At 43.2% G+C, this 10,930-nt stretch overlaps 1 protein-coding gene across 1 annotated transcript in view; it reads left to right on the top strand.

Moving 5' to 3' along the window:
- The first annotated feature begins 220 nt into the window (after positions 1-220).
- Positions 221-10,930, top strand: part of PKIB (cAMP-dependent protein kinase inhibitor beta) — a 41,047-nt gene continuing 30,337 nt past the window's right edge. Inside the window, exon 1 of the mRNA XM_083435172.1 lies at positions 221-684. The gene's annotated coding sequence lies outside the window, so the exon portion shown is untranslated. The remainder of the gene's footprint in view (positions 685-10,930) is intronic.

Raw genomic sequence — 10,930 nt, 5'->3', positions numbered from 1 at the left:
ACGAACACTGACGGAGCCTCCCACTGATCCAACCCCTCTCATTGGACACCGGCAGCTCCTCTCCAATCACAGCGCCAAGGATTTAACACGATCGAGCAGCGCGCTGTAAATCTCCTTCGATCCCTTGCTCGATCCCGCCTACAAACCAACCGGGATTTATTAATCTTCTCGACAGCTTGCGCGGTGGGGGGAGAGAGGGGGTGGGAAGAAGGGAAAAAAAGGAGAAAACTGAGATCCAAACAAAACGCAAGAGGGCAAGAAACCTTCGGATCGCTTTGCCCCTTGCGTCAGGAGAGCCGGATCCTTGGGGTTTTACGGCGGCCGAGCTGGGAGCGGAAGGCAGGGCTGCCGTCCCTTCCCTTCTGGGGACCGGTAGGAAGGATTTCATAGGATCTTCCCCTGCCGAAGCCGCCGTGAGCGCCGCGCGAGTTCCCGCCTCCTGCCTTCGCTCATTCATTCCCGCCGCCGCCGCCAGCAGCTGCTGCTCCATTATGAGCGGCTCCTTCCTGGTTCCTCGTTGCCAGACGCGCGACTTGGACGGCGAGCCTGAGGCGGCGGGAGCCGGGAAGAGGAGGCGGCAGCAGCAGCAGGAGAAGCCCGGCGAGAAGCCCTCCTGCCCTGCGCCCGGCGCCTCTCGGGGCTCCTGCGCCGCGTAAAGAAGGAAACACAGACAACCAGCGACGGGTAAGGACGGGTCGCCGCGAGGGGCTGCTGGGCTCAAAGTTTCCGCCGCGGTCCGGGCGCTTTGGGTCTGTTTCTACCCCCCCCAACACCTCCCTCCCCTAACGATCTGCCGTCGAGCTTATGCAACAGAGCCAGTCTTGTCCCAGGAGAAAATGGAAGCGCCTTCGGGGTTTGTCGCGCTTTTGGCCCCTTAAAGCGCGCCAGCCAAAGGGGTCGGCGCGTCTGGTTCGAGCCCACCCGGGGATGGTTTGTGGGCAGGATTTCTGCATGGCATGGGGCTGGACTAGATGATCCTCGGGGGCGCCGTCCAACTCTACGATGCTTTGATTCTAAGCCCCGGACAGGAAGGACTGGCTTGTTTTGCTCGTTTGCAGGGGGAACTCTCCGAAGTAATGGTTTGTGGGGAGGGGGGTTCTGTCCGTCGGGATGGGGGTGAAAGTGGGGAGGTCTCGAACTTGCTTTTTCTTCTCAAAAGCGTGGGAGTTTGGTACAGAAGCAAACTGGGTGAGGGGCTGTCCCCGCTTTTGTTTCAAGCACGTCCTGGTGCTGTTTGATACCTGCTCTTGAAAGTCTCCTTTGCCCAAGTTGTGCGCACGTGTGAATGTTGGTGATTCGTGATAGGAAGCGAACAAGAATCTGGTGTATATGTATATGTACGTGTGTGTGTGTGTTCGTGTATTCTAGCTAGTGGAGGGATTATATCTGCAGGTGTAAATATCAACAAGTGCCCGCACTCCCCAGCCCGCAGGTGGGCAATTCAGGACTGCAATCTTGTACACACTTCCCATTGAACTTGGAAGCGCCACAGAATCTGCCTTACATGCAAAAGGCCTCTGGTTGAGTCTGACATCGCTAGGTAAGGGCTGGGAAGAACCATGCCTGAGATGCTGGGAAGCTGCTGCTGGTCAGTGTAAACAATACTGAACTAGATGGACCAGTGCTCTGGGTCAGTGTAAGGCAGCTTCCCATGTTCCTTCTGAGATATGCATCGGATTGCGCCATCAGTAGCCCTCTTCCAATCCACTGCCCCAAGAGAATTGTCTGTTCTTGTGACCGCTTCTGGAGTAAAAAAACCAAAAAGTTTATATGCTCATAATGCTCCTGTGATAATTTGTCATGTTTCTGTGAGCCATGTAGCTCTATTTCTGTAATAGGCATTTCCCTATTTATTTGCAAAAGAGGAGTGTTGCTCAGTGTGATTAGGTAGTCATAAAGCACAGGTTCCCAAACTCTGGGCCACCCAAACTTCTTCAATGTGGTTACAGTGCCTGCATTAAATATCCAGTATAGAGGTGATGATAGCTTTTTGCCTTCCAAGATCATAAACAAGGATTACCAAGCTGGGGCTCTTAGGCTCTAAGGCAGGGTGCTCTTGTTCTGCCTTTCCCATCTTCTGCATTCAGTCAATCCTGTCCCAAGCCCTGCTGGGACAGGCTGCTGGTTGTGGGGAGATACTGGCAATGCTGCAGCCAAGGGTAAGGGTCAAAACACTGGCCGTTTCACAGCCCTCCGTGGTTCATGCTTTAAAAAAATATGTCCTGACCCCAGTTTTTGCCATCTCAGTCTTCTATATTTCACACTTGGTTGCACTGATGAGGTGCTCTTCCAGGTGACTTTCATGTGTGTCTGACAAAATGATGTATTTTCAAAGGATAGTGCTAATAGCACTTTAGTGGAGGTGTTCTTGGAGGTGGGGCAGAGCTGTTGCAACAAGCACTGATAAACCTGCTACTGGCACAGCCTCCCTTAGCCTTGAAGGCAAGTAGGTAGCTGATATGAAGACGTAATTATTTTGACATGCCGAGTTGCCAGCTGAACAGTGTGCATCTGGAGAGAAGAAGAGTTATTGCCATAAATACTAACAGGATGAACTAAGCTGGTCCCACAGTAGCTTAGGAATGAAAGCTTTGGTTTGTTCACAATACTCTCTAAAGCTGTGCATATACTGTAATTAGGAGAAATGCTGGTTGTGCATCACCTTCTGCCCTGGAAACTCTTAACCCTTATCCCAGACTGGAAGCTAGTTCTATTAATGAGTTGCAAAAAAGAAAAAAGAAAAAAGGAGGCAGTTCATGATTGCTTAAGTGTTCCACTTCCTCCTTACTATACCGTATTTCTCCTGTTCTTTTCCAAGATCTGGTGCCGAAATGGCCTCAGCTAATCACTGTATGAACCCCAAAAGAAGCACAGTGAGAACTGAGTGTGCTTGGTGGCCATGGAGTGCTCATTGACTTTTTTGGAGGGGTGTTTGGAAACATGGGGGGAGAGTGGAATGGAATATCTTTTTGGAGGGCGTTGTTGGAACCCTGAACATTCCTTATGGCTACATTTTGTCGCAGGCCCCTTATACGTGTGGATTATTTCTGCAGCCAATCAGAATAGGTAATTCATGGATTGCAAAAATATGAAATGGCAAGTTGAAACAAAATCCACCCTGATGGGTGCACACAGAGAGAGATTAGTGTACTTCTGCACACAGGCCTTCCTTGCTGTGTCTGGCAAATACATGCTCAGAAACTCCTTTCGAAAACAGCTCAGGAAGGAAAGAATTGTTTGCTCAGCAATGTATTGATCATAATTAGTGTTTTCCCCCTGTGAAAGTTGCAGTGATATCATAATTAACTACTAGATGTTTTATCAGTTGCAAGTCACGTAGGTCTTCAGTTCTATGCACAGCAAAGGCAGCAAAAGTACACAAAGTACTGTAATCTCCAGTGCTTCGTTGAATTACAGCAATAAAACAACACAGTGGATTTGCTCCAGCTCACTGTGGGTGCAGCGTCCTTGGGTGGATCCCCATAGGGCATAATGTAGCTCACTTTCCTCCCTTCCCCCCACTTATGGGCACTCAGTGCACCAGACCATTACAGGAAAGGAGGCTTCTAGCTCAAGTTCCATGACTGAGTGGGAGGAGGAAGAGGAGGTCTGGATGGGGATCTGGAAAGTGTACCACACTTTTTCTCCATAAAACACAAGTCTAGGGTGAGAGTCTAGGGTGATGCCTGCTGTTTCCAAGATCTTTTTCCATTGTGAGACTTTTGTGGGTGAGCTGAGTTTGTCTGAATGCTGAGTGAGAACACGAGACTGAGAGGAAGGGTTTGTTAGAAGGAAAATGAATTTATGTTGATTTGTATACAGTATAGTAGTAACTTTGTATAAATGTACCATTTTTATATGTAACTGTGTATGTTCATACTGTTCTGTTTAAGTTTTCTGTTGTTGCTTCAGTTTTTTTGTACCCCGCTTAGAGATATTTTTATTATGTTAAGCGGTATGGAAATTCAATAATCAATACTCAAAGTGTGCACACTGAAAAGGGTAGTGGGGAGGAGGTGGGGCTGTTATTCACTGTAAGGAGCCTTTGCACCCGCAGCACGTAATCTTCAAAAACTGGATCCTGGTCATTGACAGTAATAAAGTGAGTGATTCATACTCTTCAAAAATAGATTTTATTGCAGCAATTCAAAACTGTTGTGGCTTACACAGTGGGATTATTGAGTTGTAATCTCCAAAGTACAACAAGCTTATCTTTCTCTTCTGGTTTAATAAATATCTCCACGTGGTGACTATGTTTGGCATTATGTTTTTACTGCCATGTGCCCAGGCAGCAATTCAGGGGGTGCAGCTTCTCTTGCATTAAGTTACAGCAATGGGGAACTGTTTCTTTTGAATTTTTACCTGAAGTACAGACATATGCACTTTTAAAAGGAGCTCCTGATACATCACAATGACAGAGGTTTGTCCTGACTTATTTACGACTTGCTCACTTAACCCTGAAAAGGTTAAAACATTTATTAATTTGCCTATCTTTGGGCACCGAGTGAAAACTTTTCTCTACAACCAAGCTTTTGGCTGATTAAACAATATATGGTCTTTTATGTGTGTTTGTGGGGCAACTGGTTTGTTTGGTTTTTTTGTTGCGTACTTTGTGTTCTCCTTTTGTTTTTTTATGTTGTAAACCACCCTGATGTCTTCAGATTAAGGGCAGTATACAAATTTAAAAAACTAAACCTGGGTTGTGTTTGATACTTACTTACTTAGTTACTTACTTACTTTTACTAATCTATTGCTGTTGTTGCTGCTGTTGTAATATTGTGTTTTTATGTGGTACACAGTCTTGGTTTTTTTTATGTAAGTGTGGTTTATAAATATTTAAATTAAAATGTATAATGTTTTGAGGAGCGGGTAATTATTGCCTACCAAAAAGTGCAGAGGTTACATAGTCTCCACGAAACCCAATTTTCTACGCACTTTCTTCCTGTTTGCCTTGCAACCTGTGTGAATGGCTGTTCATTGTTCAATATGACAATGTTTTAAAGACTGAAAAGCACCGGAACCTTTCAAGTTCTTTATCAGGCATTAGCTTCAGGATACTTGATCGGTCCCTGCTCCTGCTAACCTAGCACTTCAAAAGCACGTCAAAGTGCAAGTAGATAAATAGGTACCGCTCCGGTGGGAAGGTTAATGGCGTTTCCGTGCGCTGCTGTGGTTTGCCAGAAGCGGTTTAGTCATGCTGGTCACATGACCCGGAAGCTGTACTCCGGCTCCCTTGGCCAATAAAGCAAGATGAGCACCGCAACCCCAGAGTCAGCCACGACTGGACCTAATGGTCAGGGGTCCCTTTACCTTTTACTGATAAGACTGAATATTTTCCTACCTGGCTGTGCTAGGTTGCTGATCACTAGGGGCGCTTGGAGATCAAAGAGTGGTCTGGATTACCAATGAAGTGTAGACCTGAAGAGTTCTGCCACTACTATTATGGTGTCAAGACTTTTAGTGGCAGTTCTGTTGTCTCATATTAAAATCGCAACCCCTGCTTTCACAAAATGGATTATTGCAATAACGTTTGCATTTGAGAAAAGCAATGATAGTCTTCCAATATTCACCTACAGTGAATCTCTAAAAGCATGATCTCTTTTGTTCTCTAGAATCCTTCCAGTGAGGTGTGATTGAAATATCAAAAGCATTTACCTGCTAGACATTCCAGGTATCTGCTGTCTCATTTAACTGGTGCTTACTGGGCGATTCTCATGTAGCTGCTGATTTGCCTTGGAGCTTGCAGATCACTGGTGCGCTCACATGGCATGCAAATGTCCCAGTGTGTTGCAGGGAGCATCTGTTAAATTAAATGACTGTGATATGAAACGCCTTAATGTGCAAGTGCTTTCTGCGGGGCCTTGTCACATCTATGTCTATCCACAGCTTTCTGTTGTTTTGCTATAGTTAAATGCATGGCTGCTTTTACCCCCTTTTGTGATGTGGATTAATACTTTGCCATACATTTACAGTTTGGTTTTCCTTTACTGGCTGGTTATCAGGTACAGCATTTTTGCCTAAGAGCAAGTGCATATGGTGTTAGAAATAATACCTAGCTTGTAAATAGTATGATGTTTATAAAACCCTTCATATCTGGAACACAAAACAGTGGTTTAAAGAAAGGAACTTGCAAAGATACAGTTACTGGTATTCAACTTAGTTCATTGTGTTCATTAATTTCAGTGGGTCTACTTGGAGTCAAACTTTGTTGAATATCACCCAATATCTTTTCAGGGGTTTGATTGATAATCCTTAATGCGGCAGGATGCATCCACATCTGGTTATGTAATGGCATTCTCCTAAATGATTAGCTGTCATCTTAGAAACCTAACAAAGTAATTTAAACCGATGTCAAGCAGCTTGCATACTTGGCAGCTTATGGTTTGGAGGGTTTTTCAGTTCTATGTTGAACGTAACCTCCTTGCAATTTAAACCAATTACAGAAGGATTGAATTACCACCACGCGGGTTATAAACACATGGGCTATGTTTAGCTTGACCTGAAATGGAAAGGGAATACTGTGATGGTGTCCTCCCTGCACCCTCATGGTCCATCTGCATTCCTGAAACTATCATAAAGAAGTTCACCTTCCTCTTTTCCTGGACATCAGAAACATTGGTCTTTTACCCTCCATAAGATGATCTGCTTAGCCTACCACTACCCATTCCCTCAGTTTTCCCTACAGCAGAGTGTGTACAGTACTTGGAAACCACAAATCCTAAACCTAGGATATCAGCCAATTGTTCTAGGGACTTACTGACCCCCCCAAAGAGCCAGGCCGCTACGAAAGAGAAGTCTCTGCTTGATGCCTCACCAAAGACAACCTTAAACCTGCTGTTAACCTGCTTGACTGTCATGGCTCTCAAACAAGAAGTGTTGAGACTTTTAGGACCATGAGGGAACTCAAACAAAACTTCTTCAGATCTTTCTAAGCAGTCTCAGAATCCCCAGAGTTCTTTGCATAACATCCATCACACTCCAGAATGACTCAGTTTTTCTTTTTATGTAGAAGTAACTTACAGAAACTCAAGGTTCAGAATTCCCACTTCACTTTTTCGCTACAGTGGTACTTCTGGTTATGTACTTAATTCGTTCTGGAGGTCCGTTCTTAACCTGAAACTGTTCTTACCTGAAGCACCACTTTAGCTAATGGGGCCTCCCACTGCTGCTGCACCACTGCTGCGCGATTTCTGTTCTCATCCTGAAGCAAAGTTCTTAACCTGAGGTACTATTTCTGGGATAGCGGAGTCTGTAACCTGAAATGTATGTAACCTGAAGCATATGTAACCTGAGGTACCACTGTATAGTGGTGCATCCCCTTGTTCTTGTTCTCACCAGAACTGGCTGTTCATTGTACACTTCTGAATACTAGGGAAATTCCTAACTAGAAAACTTTATTAAAGCTACATATATGTAAAAACGATCCTAGCACCTTCTCTTGGAGTTCCAATTACAGTGATTGCTGAACATTTCTAGGCACAAGTTTGCGATTTCCAGGTCTGAGTGCTTTTTATTTTTATCTTTTTGCCCCACCAATTTCCCCATGAAAACCCACTCTTTACTGCTGAATCAGTGCAAAGAGCAATCCATGGAAAACCTGAATTGCCATTTGCTTTGATTCAGCAGTAAAGATTGGACTTTCCTGTGGAAAATGTCAGGGCAAAAAAGAAGTGCTCAGATGCAGACTTGGAAAGTGTGGACATATGCTTAGAAAGCATGGCACAAAAGATAAATGTGGATGGTGCATGATTGTTTTTCATGCTTTATTAAATGCCTAAAGCCACTGCACTCAGGTAGTTCACTTCCATGTGGTAATCTCATAAAATAATGCTTTTACATGTAGTGTACTTTAGACTCATCAGCCATTTCCTTTTGAACTTCCACTTTTCTAATTTCCCTATTTACCTCATGGTATCTATTTACCTCATGGTAATTCTCCAGAGCTTTCAATTCTGAAAGCTATTACCTCTTATGACAGTGCTCTGCCTCCTCTCACTTCTCACTTTTGTTGCTTTGGTTAAATTTCCTCTTTTTGTCCTACCTGGGGAATGGAAAGAGAGAAGCATTTATTCAACCTTAAGAGAGATTCCTGCATTCTATGACTCTGAAACTTTGCTTTGTGATTGCAGCCCATCAGCCTGGTTACAGCCCATGTGACTGCAGTTTGTAGCCAAGCGGATTAGAATTAGCTTTAGAGAGTGGGTTTTATAAGGCACTGAATCAAAAGCTCAACTGAAAATACAACACAGCAACCACTTCCTCAATTCCTACTAATTTGATTGTCTCGGGGAAATGTGTCAGTTTTGTCTGGGTGGCTCTGTCATCAAAAAATCCATTTTGCTTATCTCGGATGGTTTTGAAATTTCCTAGATATTCTGTGATTTTTCTTCCCCTGTGTTAAAGGCAAAGAGTTGGCATATCATGATTGCCTAGGATGCTTTTGTGCCTTTTCCTTTTTTAAAAAATAATAATTCCTAAATATGTGTTCTTTTTTCAGTTTGTCATAATTCACTGACATCCCACCCGCAGTCTCTCTCCCAGTTCTTCTCTAGACAAACCAGACATGTTGGTGGTGGCTGTCTTCTTCCCAAGAGGAAGCAGAAGTTGTGGGCTGCTGATTTATGCAAATGAAAGTACACATCAATATGCTGAATTGTGCAGACATTTGGTCCCTAATGTATTTTTGATACATCCATTAGGAATGGCTCTCTGATACTATTTATTGGCTGCCCCACCTCATCTGCCAAAGGAGAGCCTTACAAATATCAGTAATAAGACCATTCTTGCCCTCACACTCATACATACAATTGAGAAGACATGATATGAATGGAAAAGGAATTGGTAGGGAGGAAGAAAAGCAAATGGGCTTGGACACTCAAAACACTTTGTCATGTCCACTGGCTTCCAGTCAGTTTCTGGGTCCAACTCAAGGTGCTTGTTCTAACCTTTAAAAACCCTAAGAGACTTAGGGCTATTTTAGTTGAGGATAATTTCCTTCCACATAGTCCTGCCTGTGAGCCTCCTGAGTGCCTTACCTGGATGACAGTGGAACTGGTGTTAACCAATTTGGCCAGAGGAGCAAAAGCCCAAGTTTTCCAATCTTTCACATGGATTAACCTGGACAAGAAACAATAATATCCTTAAGTGGCTAGTTTGCAAATGGCTGAGAGATGATAGCCTACCAAGTACCAGTCGTGGTTCATTTGTTCATCATTGCTATCTCCACTAAAGTGCTTTCCAGTGTTCAAGCCTATAAAACTAAAGCTTTGCACTCTTGAATTTTGTAGGCATAAGTGTTGAGGACTTCAAATCATGTTATAAGCTCTTGAGCTGTTAACAGTGTTCACTACTTGGCTCCAGTTTGCAAACTTTTCTTTATGCTTCATGGGACTGGAAACTTTGAGGAAAACTTAGTGTTTCAGTGTCCCAATGAGTGAATGTTTCTTCTTCTTCTTCTTCTTCTTCTTCTTCTTCTTCCTGAAATAGTTTGGATTCAACCTACCGTATTTTCTTTTAAATTAGAAAACGGGTGAGGGCAGGAATTTTTAATAATTGGGTTGTATCCAATCAGAGTAGACCTACTGAAACTAATACTTTCTCACTTGGGTCCATTAATTTCAATGGGTTTACTTTGAGTAGGATACAACCCATTGTCCTTTCTCCCTTGCTGCTTCTTAACCTGTGTCCTTGAAAATAAGAACTGCAAGTAGAGGCTGTACTCTATACAGTTCTTTCACGTACACCTAGAGACTTGGGGAGAACTTCGATTGTTTTATTCAACCACATTTCAGGCTACATCATGGACTCTGAAATTCTGCCGTCTGCTATAGGGGCTGACTGGTGGCAGTGACCACTGCTGTTAAAAAGAAAGGTCAGAATAACTTGCTGAGCATGTGGAATTGACAAAACAATACTATCCTTGTTTACGTGGGAGTTCCACTGTGCTCAGTGCTTTAGAATTGGAGCTTCAGAGAACAAAACTTTTGAATAAATGTTAAGTGTCTTTCTGTGTTCAATGCATTGACACACTTTCCAGGAGTAAGCCCCATTGAACAAGTTTGTATACATAAAATTATCTAGAATAACACCATTAAATACAACTTTACTGTTGAGTAAACAGTCAGTCTTGCAGTTGTCTGGATTGGAGCCTTAATTCAGATTTGGAATTTAGTTCATATAGATGGAAGATTTATAGGCAGTGTCTGGTAGATTAGGGGCTCTGTGGTGGATTGTACAAAATATGAAACTGGCTTCCCAAATCTTTTCTGATACCATCTGTCCCTTTTGCATATTATTATCAATTATTCTGATATTTGAAACTCATGTATTGAAACCTTAGTTAATGAAAACATGTTGACTTTTCTTTGTTTTATGTTTGTCTCTCTTACCCGACCCCCCTTGTGTGAAAAACGCAGAAATTACTTGAGACTCATGAGCTGAACAATCTGATTTAGCACAGTGGGCTATCATGAGTCATAATTAGGAAGATCACAGCCAATTTCAACGCATGTTAGGCACACTTTATTGCCACCAGCTGAAACTTTTCCCATTAAAATGTACATGACTACCTAAAAGAGAGGTTTGTTCTCTGTGTGCTTCATACTGGGTTTTCCTTTTATTTTTGTACAGCAGTGCTTGCCTTAAGTGGTATTTCTTCATAGTCAAGAATCAATTACTTCCGTGTAATTACTTCCATGTTTCAAAGTACACTCCCACCAGTTGTGTCCCCTCCAAGGTGGGAGAACAGAGAGTTCCAGCTTTACTATCAATGTTCAAAACTAATGAATCAGCCTCTTAAGCCATGAGCTGGCTTAGAAATAATTAGTTTTAAAATAATAAGTTTGGGCTTATCTGCCTTTTGGTTCCTGAGCGGAAATTATATGCTCGTCTTTATAATAATCAGGCTTGTGTTGTTGTTTTTAACTAACTT

Source organism: Podarcis tiliguerta (assembly GCF_965153285.1).
Source record: "Podarcis tiliguerta genome assembly, chromosome: 3".
Classification (NCBI taxonomy): domain Eukaryota; kingdom Metazoa; phylum Chordata; class Lepidosauria; order Squamata; family Lacertidae; genus Podarcis; species Podarcis tiliguerta.
This window is presented reverse-complemented; position numbering and strand designations above follow the sequence as displayed.